This window comes from Oryzias melastigma, linkage group LG20, assembly GCF_002922805.2.
Source record: "Oryzias melastigma strain HK-1 linkage group LG20, ASM292280v2, whole genome shotgun sequence".
In the NCBI taxonomy this organism is placed as follows: Eukaryota; Metazoa; Chordata; class Actinopteri; order Beloniformes; family Adrianichthyidae; genus Oryzias; species Oryzias melastigma.
In genome coordinates, this window is record NC_050531.1 from 7,545,259 (window position 1) to 7,558,002 (window position 12,744).

At 36.4% G+C, this 12,744-nt stretch overlaps 1 long non-coding RNA gene across 1 annotated transcript in view; it reads left to right on the forward strand.

Moving 5' to 3' along the window:
* The window catches only part of LOC112150993, a 59,226-nt gene that overhangs the window by 42,241 nt on the left and 4,241 nt on the right, over window positions 1-12,744 (forward strand). The window lies entirely within an intron of this gene.

A 12,744-nucleotide genomic window follows, 5' to 3' on the forward strand; every position in this document is an offset into this window, starting at 1 on the left:
AGTAATTAGCCAAAAAGTGGAGAACACGTTTGTCTTTGGTTTGGTGCTTTCTTTCTAAACAGCCTTCAGCCAATCAAAGGGTTCAATTGACAGTAGCTCCACCCTAATTGTTTGGTTCTATTTTTCCATGGACTTACAAGAAGGGCCCAAAAAGTGGTTCGGTTCAGTACGGTTTAATTCATGTGTCAAAGTCAAAGCCTGGGGACCAAATCCGGCCCCTATGGGTAATTACAACCAGCCTGTCAGTTCATTTTATGTATAAATATTGTTATTTACTGCCTGATGTTATCTTGGGCCAGTAAGATACAGAAACATTACCATTAATGTTGAGGTTGTTAGATCTATTGAAATGGTCTACAGCTTTCCTTCTCAAGGGTGTCATCATCCTCTCCCTCTCACTCATGGTGCAAAAAGAAATAAACATTAAGGGAAAAAGAGTAAAACACATGGCAAAGAGAATGGAATGATTTGGTTTGCTTTTGCAAAAAAGTACAAATGTTCTTTTTTATTTCCAGGCTTTGTTTGTTTTCCTCGTTCATATTTGTATAATTTTAACAGGATCGATTTTATGGAGATCAAAATCTTTTGGGATAATTATATGTGTAATTTTTCCAAATAAAATGATGCAAAAGTAACAAAATTTGAGAGTTTTTTTATGTTTAGTTTATTTCCAATTCGAATAATTTTGACAAAATATATTTTCATGGAGAGTAAAAAATTGAAAATAATTTAAGATTTAAGCTGATTTATTCTGGAATAATATCCCTGCCTGTTTTTATTCATAGTTATGTGAAAAAGTTATGTTTTTAAAGTTTAAAAATGTAGTTTTAGTTTGTTCAATAAATGTTTATCCTGTTTGTTTCGCAACATAAAGTGTGTTTTGGATTTTGGCCCCTCTGTATGATTGAGTTTGACACCCCTGGTTTAATGGGTTCATTTCATAATGGAAACGTTCAAATTACCAAACCGTACCGTATCATGTTGAGGGAGTGAGAAGCTGTAAGCTAGCGGGAGAAAGTGTAAACAAAGGGATGATGGGTAAAAGTTGCAGGCTTGCTCTGCACAAACTTCCATTGCTCCTCAGAAACTATGTCCTAGAAAGCAACATTGTTTTTTGATTTTGGCCAAAAATTGCAGAGTCATGATTAAAAGACCACTCTCTTTTAAAATAGATCAAAAGATGACTGGAGTGGAGCTTTAAATTAAGATATTTAGGATTGAAATATAAACCCAAACATCTTTGTTTTTTATTTTTTTGCAGGTCAAAACCCCCCAAAAAACTGCAGTTTCAATCGTGCATGCTGCATGCTCACGGCTTCATGCACTAATCAGTCCTGTACTGTGGTGTGTGGGAGTTAGACACCAAGTGGGGCATCCAGTTAGCTGGTGTTTTAACTCCTACATGTGCTTGTCACTGATAAAGGTTAGGTTTTTCTCCACAGCCATGTTTGGATTCTTCAAAGTTCTTTATCCTCACCTCCAAAGCTCCGAAACCTTTTCCCAACATGAAAAAAAAAAAGTCCCACCATGTGGGATTTTCTGCACAAACTGTGGGAGACTTTTCACTCCTTCCAGGCTGTCTTCTTTTCCAAACTGAGGTGTTTCAGAGGCTTTCTCCTCCATCCTGGGTAACAAGGATTTCATATGGTGCGGCATCTCACTGCATTTTTCCATAATTTCTAACTTTTTCAGAGATTCAGCTCTAACAGACGAAAGAAAAGCAAGATAAAAAAAGACTTTCAGAATTTTTTTGACTTTGACCAAATATTTAACCATCAGTTTCCATATTTAGCTGAAGTTATAGCTGCAGTTTTTAAGCCTACCTCTGCAGAAGAGGGAATGATGAACAGCTCAGCCTTACTGCTTTAATATTAGCATTACATCCATGCGTCTCACTTTTTCCCACACCTAGCTCCCTACTATCAGTCATCAGGTTATCTCACCTCTGCTGCCTCTTCTCCCCAGTCAATCTGTTAGTGCTAGAGGTGTTTTAGAACCAGGAGATTCTTCTGTGACTTTCTCCTTCCTCTCCTACAGCTATTTTTTTTTTAAATTCCAGTAGCAGAACCACTCGTAAAGATGTTGGACTTGGAGTAAATGTTTGTACTCTTCCTACTAGAGTTGTTTTTTGTTCTATAGCTAACAATGCCAATAAATATTGCAGGAAAACAGTCAGTTCAGTAGTTTGGTACGTGGGTTTGGAATCTTCTCACAATCAGTTGCCAATAAAAAATAAAAATAAATAAAAAACAGAAGCAAATGGGGAGCAGTTTAGTTTAGTAATGTTTATAGAATTTTATCATATTTTTATACTTAGTTTATATACTGTGTAGGTTCATGACTGGTGGGTAAGTAAAATGCTTTACATTTCATAGTATATTTGCCAGGAGGAAACCCAGATGCATGAAGAACCTTAAGCACATTTGTAGCATAAATCGCAAGGTTTTATTCACCATAATTTATAAACTCAGGCGACGGGAAAATACACAAAATGAGCCAAAACTGAGGCCTCAGAGAGAGTTCCTTAAATGCAGAGAGGGTCGATTAGTAAAGTGCAGGCAGCTGTGACTGCTCCAGAGGATCATATAGGTAGGAGAGTGGGCGGAGTCACAGACTGCCTGTGCAGAAACCAAAAAAAGAGAAATGAGCAACAAAACAAAACCAGTAAATCATAATAAAATGTGTCTGGAGTTTATTATAATGTGTGAAATGTTTGGTTTGCAATTGCTTCACAGGAGAAAAAGTAAAAAACATGTTAATAAATCATGAATAAAATATTTTCCCCCTTTTTATAAGAGAAAAAAATCTGCCAAAGGAACAAATTTGACCTCCTAAGATTTCTTACAATAAATTGTGATCACCTGCCCATTTAAGATAAAATAAAATCTTGAAATTAGGTGAAAAAACTCATATTTTTGTACATTATTCTGGTAATTTAAGACAAATTTGTCCTAAAAATTACAAGTACACATGTTATGAGTCAAATTAATCAATTCAAAACTAGAAAGTTTGTTACTTGAAACAAAACCAGCCACGTTCACAAATAAAACTTTCACTCAAAAATATTAAATAAAAGGAAAAACAAAACTTGTTTCATTAAAGATATCAATAAGATAACTCAAGATTTATTGTATTGAATCAGTCTTTACATTTTACTGAAAAGGTTTGTTTTATTTTAAGTGATATTTAAACCAGAAAAAAAGACAGAAATACTGTTTTACAAAGTTGAAGGGGTTGTGAATAAATAAGGTTTATTTACCACTGTTAAGCATTTTTGAAGGGACAAATATTTACAAAAAAAGAAGGAAATAATGATGGACAGAAGTTGTCAAAGTGATAACTGTTCGCACTTTAAAAAAAGATTTGAATAATCAATTTATAAATAAAAAATAATTCTTGCTTATGAGGCTTTTTGGCATTTATTAAGGGTTAGTTTAGCTAAACAAAGTTACATAAAACCTGAGTTACTTATTCCTTCCTGTCTTAGAAAAAAAAGAAAAAAAGAACATAGTTCATGATTACTTTAGACATTATTAAAGCTTTAAAAAAATAATTAACATATAAATGTTAAACAGTTGCACAAGACAGCTTTAATTAAAGCTTTGGAATGCACTGAGTAAAATTAAATAACTAAATAATAAAGGTTAACTACTAACTAATGCATTAGGACAAATGTTTCAAAGTCAAGGCCCGGGGGCCGGATCCGGCCCTCCGAGTAATTCTATCCGGCCCTCCAGATCATTTTATTTTACTGTTATTAATAGCCTGATGTTATCTTGTGCTTATTTCCAAAATTTATAATTTTGAAAAAAAATATTTTTATAAAGAGTAAAATATTGAAACTTATTTAAAGTTTAATTAATTTTTTTCTGGAATAACATTCCTGCCTTTTTATTATTTATAGTAATGTTTTAAAGTTTTAAGAATTTAGTTTTAGATTGTTCAATAAATGTTAATTGACCCGCAACAAAAAGGTGTGTTTTGGATTTTGACCCTGTGAGTTTGACACCCGTGCATTAGGGTATATACTTGGTAATTCAAGTAATACTGAAGAGTTTATTTACTATTTATTAAATAGTTAATTAATGCTGAATATGCATTAATTATGATAGTAAAGAGACTTTTATTGTAATTTTTACTTACCACTTTTGCTTCTTTGTAACAAGACCCATTTGATTTTACTGTTGGAAGAATAGAGTAAAACACCAGAGTAGCACTGCTTTGTGTTATAAGTAAAAATATACATCATATTTTTAATTGTTTACCTCATATTTATTATTTAGAATTCTAAACTATTTTATGATGTTTTACATTTTATTTTATCCTTTTTTTTATATTGTATGTGGTCTTCAGCAGACCCAACAGTTTCTCTTTGGGATCATTAAAGTCTCTATATATCTATTCTGAGACCGATAATTAAACCAACTGTGATCAAACTTGCTTCCTGAAACCCTGGAGTCGTGGAAATAGCGGATGGCAGCTTCCCAACTTTCACTCCCACACATCAGCATTTTGTGGCTGCTTCTAGTCACCTTTTTGACTCCAAAAACTTTTGTTCTGTTTAGAACGAAAGTGTTAATCCAAAACAGACACAAGCCGAACTGTGCATAACAAGCATCTGGAAAGAAGGAAGTTATAAAAATAACATCCTGCTTTTGTTGAACTGGAGTTGCTAAGAAGCAACAATTTTGAAGCAGTTCTGTCATTTGTTTGGAAAATACTAATTTTTAACATTTGTTGATGATGTAATTTATTATGGATCTGAGGAAATCAGATAGCAGGGGTTAAAAAAACAATATTTTCTGATCCCTTTCAGTCTGTTTTAAGGATTTTCTCATCACTTCTTCTCTTAGTCAGAACAGAAATCAATTTGCTTTGAAGAAAATACTTTAAAGCTAATCCATGATCAACTTATAGGTAATTAAAGTCTTTCTAGGCTTCTAATATATATATATATATTGTTACTTTGTAGGGATCTGGGTTTTGGACCGACTTTAGTTTTCATACACTTTTTACAATTTTACAAAAGGTTGAAACTGATCCATTTAATTACATTGGATTGCTGCCATGCACGTATAGCCGGGAGCCCAAACAAACCATTCAAGTGATCCAAAATGTTAAACGGAGAGTTTTGAAAGGTTCTGAAACATCCTCCTCCTTGCTTAACATATAAAATCTTAAAGGGCAAAGTTCAGTCTGCTGTAAAAATCTTAATATTCCCTGTAGATCTGAAAGAAGCTGACAGCTAAAGAGTGGAAGCAGAGACTTAATTGTAGCTTCCAGAATGTCAAGGTCAGAAATTGGAGGCAAAGCTTTTAGCTTTCAGGCTCATTTCCAATGAAACAGCTCCCTGTCCAACAGAGAGGCGGACAAGCTTCAGATTTTAAGACCAAGAGTTAAACTGACATTTTAAAGGGAGTTCAGGTTAAACTCTAATGTTTTTAGCTCTATTTTCTTTCAGGAGGGATATTGATTCCATATCAATTGTGTCTTTCTTTGTTTTTAACACATTTTACTTTAGGTGTATTTTAGATTCGTGCTTGCATGTTGACTCATTGAAATGTCTTTGCTGTTTCCAAAAATAAGGTAGCTGCAGAAATGCCTTAAAAATAAATGCTTAGACCACTTTAACTGATTTTCTTTGGCTAAAGCGAAGCATGTCTGAAAATCGGATTTTTTTTTTCCTTAAAATGTGCTACATTTACAGAGCCTCTATAGTCCTAAGAGGTTTTTTCACTAAAAGCAGAGGAACACAACAGAAAAATAACACAACATATGATGTGGCAGTATTTGAATCCTGAGCTGGAGGTTGGAGGTCCTCGTCCAATCAGGTGCTCTGGAAATAAAGATTGGAGGGGAAAAAACAAGGAAAGACTGAAAAACCTCCCACTCCAGTAGAAAATAATACAAAACAGAGACAGAAACATTCCAAAAGGACAAAAGTGGAGGAAAAAAAATGCAAGAAACACTGTGGATGTCCTCAACTTTCGACTTATCAGGTTTTATCAAAGTCCTGTTAGAAATTCTTCAACTTCTCCAATTTCCGCTCTTTCAGTCTTGTGCTGTGGGTTGTTGACTTCATTCCTCATTATGATCTTAATCCATTTCCTCCATTTACTTGAGCTCCACACTTATGTTTTCTTGACATGAACAGAACCTCACTCTGAAGGAGACCAGTGTCTCAATGTTAGTTCTGCATCTGAATTCAGAAAAAGTAGAACAGGCCAAAAAACAGGAAAACGGCTGTGAATTTAGCTTAAAATCCCACTCCGATCATCTTTTGATCTTTTTTTGAAGTGTTCCCAATGGTCTGTTATTTCTGGTTATGCCGTTTTCATCCATCCGTCCATCCATACTCTCCCTGGGTCTCAGGGGCAGCAGTCAGGTAAAGATTCATTTTTAGCTTAGTTTTCTAAGTTTTTCAAACTTCCAGAATCAAAAGAAATGGGTCATAGTTTCTGCAAAGCGGCAGCAAAAATTCACCTTTGAATTGTGGGCGGGACCGTTGGTGGGGAACAACCCCGCCCCCTCTTCCCCTCCCTATCGCTGAGAGCTGGAATCTTATGACCCATCTATTGTTTTTTCTAAATCACAAATAAACTCTTTTCTGTCTCCTCCTAATTCACAACGATTTGAAAAAATACATTTTTTTAGCTTAATTTTTCTCCAAAAAATGCCACAAAAACACAATTAAAACACCAGATTGTTCTTAACTCTATTTGTTTTCCATCTTCGTCTTTTGTAACTTGATAACGTTACTTCAACATTGCTGAGATAATCTTTGTTTGTGAAGCTTCTTCCAGGTTTAGTTTGTTTTTCTGCTTATTGGAAAGCTGGATGTCCTTGAGTGGATAAGCCAGTGCGTTCCCCCCTGAGCATGCATGCACGTTCCAGGCTAACTCTCAGGGGTTCATGCGGTGAGGTTGGACTGATATTTTTTTCCAGAAGGTGGCCCTCCAGCAGATTTTTTTTCCATCAATCAACACCACTACTTGCATTTTAAGCTTCAGGTTGCCAAAGAAGGTCTGATTTATTCATTACAGGTGTGAATTTGTACTATTTTTCCTTCGTTGCCAAGTGGCGTGATTTTGCTGTAAAGTTTTAGCATAATTATTTCCATATTCAGAGGAGCTGTCCCACTGCTCCTCCACATAAGCCTCAGCATGCAGTTCATCACGTATCATCCACACATGTGGACATTTGTATCGCCTCCTCTCAAACGTTTCATCCACTTTCTGTTTTAACTCCCTCGTTTAAGTGATACTTGATAGAATAACATCACCCTAGTAGCTGTCAGTACTCCGAAGCTGCTTTTGGAATATCAAATCTTTCTAATTAGATGGTGTTAATTGCAAGATTGTAACCCACTTGACTCTGTAAAGTGTTTTTGTTAATTCAGGTATAATACTTTGGCTCTTTTCACTAAGCTGTTTAGTCCTAAGGTACAAAAATCCACTGCAGTAGATTAAGAAACCACAGTCACCGTCTCTGCAGCATTAATTTAGCTCTGCATTTAATTGTGTCTGCGCAGATGGAAATGTCCTCCCGCACGGCGTTCCTGAGCAGCTGTGATTCACGTCGCGCTTGTTAATGCAAACATCACACCTCCTCTTCGAGGTGCAGAGTCCAGAGTTTCTCTCCGCTCCCGTCGTAGTACATTTCTCTGACCTTGTCCTGCAGTACTTGCCTGTCCCCATAAATCACCAGCCTTCAGGTACTGCTATTACAACCAGAACGTAATGCTGTCAGCCGCTGTAGCTTCAGGAAAATGACTATTGGCAAGATACAGTCAATATTTGATTTATATGTATTATTTATGTCAACATTTTCAACAAAACAAAACCAAAATAGAAGAAAATGTTAAGTAAATACCTTCCTAGATGTATTTTTTCTGTCACAATTAACTGATAGTCTAACTATACGGACATTTTTCACATTGCACTTTTGAGATTGGACCAAACTTTAAAACTTCTTGATTGAACTAAAGAATTTTTTTTCTTTACTTTCTGTTTATGATTTGCTAGGAAGACTTATCTGACATTGAACTAAATCAAGTTGTGATGAATGTAAGTTTGAATTTTTTGGCAAAACTGTTTTAGTAAGTTAGAGTTTTAATTGTGCATTCAGACTGGAAAAGTCCGTTGGTCAGGACCGAGTCCGCTTAATTTGGACTCGAACCTTGCGTTTGTTCTGTATCCAGACTACCTTCTACTGGAAATGTGTTTCACGTTAAAAGTTGTTTTGATGAGCCTGCATTCATTTGACCACATTTAATGAGTTGCTGTTGCATCCCTGCTTCCCGTTTGTCCGTGACTCTTTGCTTCCATCCCATAATTTCCGGTTACGATGTCAATTTTGGTTCAGTTGTTCCGCTCCAAGCACGGGGGAAACTCGGAGCGAACCAGATTAAAAATAAACCAAAACCACCTCGAAAGATGAGTCCAAGAGTGGTTCCTGGTCACGGATCAGGGTCCGCTTGGTGTGAATTCAGACAGAAAATTTTTGGGGGACACAAATTTTGATTCACTTTAAGTGAACCAAATGTGTCCAGTCTGAATACACCGTTAGACTCAGACCCGGTCCAACTTTTCCTGTTATTTTAGAGCTGTTTGTTACTTTATAAAAAATATTTCCTTCCACTCAGACCCAGTTTCAACTCAACTGTACCTGTTATAATGTCAGCCAGCATCACATCAGACCATTAACCACTTAGCCATACAAGATTTCATGGACAACCCAATGGCCGCCATGGCTAAAAATGATCTAATTTCGTTGCTTTTCCACCTCTCTATGTTTGTGCTGGTTTTCTATGTATACATTTTGCTTAATGCATCACCATGTTCTCATTTCACATAGATCTTCTGCTGCTTTAACACCATCTAGAACCTTTTTTAACAAGTTAAATTATGTTGGGGTTTTACAATTATGGAATTTAACAAATGGTATCCGCCTTAATGTCTTTCCACCTCTACATAACATATTTGACCAATTTTTTGACTTAAATATTCTTAATATTATAATTTTATTTAGACAGTGAACTTTGTATTGCAGTGTTATGTAAGGATACGTTTGTCTCATTTTATCAAATGTAATTTTTATGCTTATTGCAATTCAAACTTATATACGATTTTGAAGAAAAGCACAGAAGAACTAGGATTTTCCTTGTTGAGTTGCTTTTCTTCTGTGAATTATCTCTCAAGGTTGCATGTATGCAAATAAAAGAGTCGATCTGACATCTAAATAGCAGCCCTGAGGAAGAATCTGGATGTACCGAGCCTTTCTGACACGCCGTTTCTCTCTCAAATGGTCTTTCAGACGGCTGACAGAAGGCAGGGCTGCTTAACTTTTGTTGCACCATAGTGTCCTCTGTCTCATTATGGGGGTGAATGGGGGTTTAAGTTAATGAGCCAGCGTGTGCCTTTGAGTCAGCAGTAAAGAAAGTCATGCACTCGAGTGTGAGCTGAGCACAGCGTCTTTGAATGAAGCTGTTGTCCCTCGGCTGACTCTGCATCTCCGGTTTGTAGCCTTTTAAAAAGCAATGATGCAACCCGGCCTGAATCTAAACCAACAAAAGCATCAATTTGTGAAACTGTTGACAGATTGAGTCATCTTTACGCACAAATTTGAGCTAATATGTCCTGTTTTTAGTAATACATCTTTGAAGCAAGCTACATTTTCTGCATGATCTATAAATACACCAGACTTAAATCAGTTCTCTTTAAATCATTTTAGAGAAGCTGAAACTGGCAAGCTGCTGTCCTATAAACCTAATGATATGTATCTGCACTTTCCCACCCACAGCTAATTACAGCATCAGTGTGTGTCAGTGGCTGGCAAAAGCAGCAGTAGGTGCAGACAGGCAAGGTGTTAGGTTACGATGTGCTTAGGCAGGCAGTACTGGACAATGAATAAGGCAGGGAGATTCAGTAAATTAAGGAGATGGAGGGTTTTTTTTTCTTTTTTGACAGGATGTTGGCAGAGTAAAAATTCCATCTCATGAACGGCGCTCCAAGTTTGGTCTGCATCCTGAAGGAGATTTTTAAAATGTGTGCTTGCGTAACGAGTACCACAGGTGTGGATGCTCGCCTTAAATTATTTGGACTTGAGATGCACACCGGAGACTGCTGCACAGCAGGCCACACTGAAAATGTTTCTTTTATCTGCTCAAATTCTACATGATTATCTGAAAATATATTTCATTTTCTCTTAGATATTGCTTTGACAGCTACTCAACTAACTATATTTCATATTTTCTTTCATTATGCATTTGCTATAAAACAAACAAAAAAAACCCTAGTTATCCACTCAATAGATATAAAATCTTATTTGCAACCTCTTTTTGTGTGTATAAGCATATAGAAATAAATATAGTTTTATAAAAATACATTTAACTGTTTATATTTCCATTGTAATATGTAATATATTATCAAATCAAACTTTATTTTTAGAGCACTTTTCCTCTAAAAGTAGCTCAAGTGCTTTGCAAAAAACATTTTCCAAATTTAAAAGGCAAAAAATTAAAATGATAAAACACATAGGAGGACTCTGCCATCCATGGCCTTATGTCTAAAAACTGTTTAAAAGACTCTTTGTCATCAGGAGACACATCCATGTAAAGTTGTGTATCATCAGCTTATCTATGAAAACAATACCTGCTGATAATGTCCCCAAATGGCAGCAGATTAAAAAGTAGTGGGCCCAAGATTGATCCTTGGGGAACCTCATAATTGTTTCTTGTATTTATTTCTATTTAAATCTGGCAAAACACTTAAAAACTAATTTACAAAGCTTTTTTTTATTATTTTCTTTGCAGACTGTGGCTAATGCTAAAAGCATGGCATCTTCTCTTCCAACCTGTAGTCAGACTTGGGTAAAGGCGCGCTCTCCTCCCTTATCCTCCTTAGAAGATGCTAGTGAGAAACGAATCTGCCAACAATCATGAGAAGCTTTGATCATCCGATCAGGAAACTGGTAATGAGGACATTAGTGGAAAAAAAAAATCCAAGTTTGTGTACGGTGAGGTGTGTTCAATGGTTTTCTTTAAAAAATGAATTGCTGCACAACAGGTATGTGTGTAAAATCTGTTGGTACACTTTTGTTGTAAGTCAGTCAGTTTTTTCAGTAGGGAGAAAGACTGAGCTGTAGGTTTGACAGGATGAATTGCAGGAAGAAAACTCCAGGTAAGATGTCAGGAAAAAAAGACTTGCCTGTCTAGAAAACAATTGCTGGACTACTAAAGAGCGGAAGAAAGTGTTCTAGATCTGGAATTATAAATCTCTGGTTCAATCTTTATATCCCATCAAAAAGGTGTAAATCTGCATTCACACCGAACATCAAATTTACATCGGCCACCTCTCCTTTGCTGAGCAGCAAATTCACTGCTGGCCAAAAATGTGTTCCTGAACTCGACACTGCGGTTGAGTGTGGGAGGAGCTACCAGCAAATGTTTTTAGCCTGATCTCTACATGGAGTGGAGTCTGTATATAGCTCGCTTTCAATGTATGGAAGTGAGATAAAAATAAGGAAAATATCACAAAGTTTGCCGGAACCCCAGATGACTGGCTGGCCGACAGATAGAGAGCTACCGCAGGTGTGACAGGCTGGTGACCTGTTTAGGGTGTAGCCTTCGCTGAACAGTAGTTGGGACAGGCTCCAGCAACCCTGAAGCCTTTGTGTGTTAAGAAAAGTTCAGGACAAAAACTCTTGCATTGGATTAGTATTCTTCCCGCTGAGTCACTGAAAATGTCCCGTGTCCAAAGCAGAGTCCCTGATTGGTAGGTTTGACGGGCAACCTCGCCAAAATTCAGATATTTAAACTGACTGCAATACCCTATGCGTGCCACACCGCTCAAATCTTGCTGCTGCCAGACCATCGCGCCAGTCGCTAAAATCAGGCTGCAGGACCTCGGATCGCTTCTGTGCCATTGACTCAACATTACTGCAAAACGCGTTCGGTGTGAACCCAGGTGAAGGGTGGCTTCACAGTGTGACATCAGTTGTCAAACATGGAGGAGAAAGTGTGATGATATGCAGCTGATTTGCTGGATCTAGAGTTATTGGCACCCTGAACCAACACCTTAATTTTCTGCAGCACAGCGCAATTCCCCAAATGTGTGCTTACCTCCCAGGGGATCATCCAACAAAATTATGACCCAAAACATAAATCCAAGCACTACTAGAACTATCTGAGGACAAAAAAATATGATGGTAACGTTGAAAACAAAACTTAAAAGTGGGCACAACAGTCTCCAGAAGTGATCCTTATTGGGATAAACTGGACAGAAGAGTAAAAGTGAAGCTTTCTGGCAGATTCAAACATTTTTTGGCAAAAACCCAGAAAGAAATTTTGTAAAAACGTGGTTAATGTGATAAATTGAACACATAATGATTTATAATTGATTTTTTAATTAAGAATGTTTTGTAACTCCAGCTGCTTATTTTTAGAGTGAAAGAAGACATTACACCAAATACTTTCTAATAAAAACGATAGAAACATCAGGGTGCTCTAAAACGTTTGACTAGTATAAAATTAAGAACCATAAATCGGACAATCGATCTTTCATTTTACTTACCAGTAAGTGGCACAGCAATTTCACATAGTATAACAGGTGGATTAAGTACAACTCTCATCAACAAATGCATCAAAATTAAATAATAAATCTCAGTTTGGAAACTATTTACTTAACAAAGTAATTAAAATTTGACTTTTTTTACATTTTTTTATGCGGCTAGAAAATTCAGAAC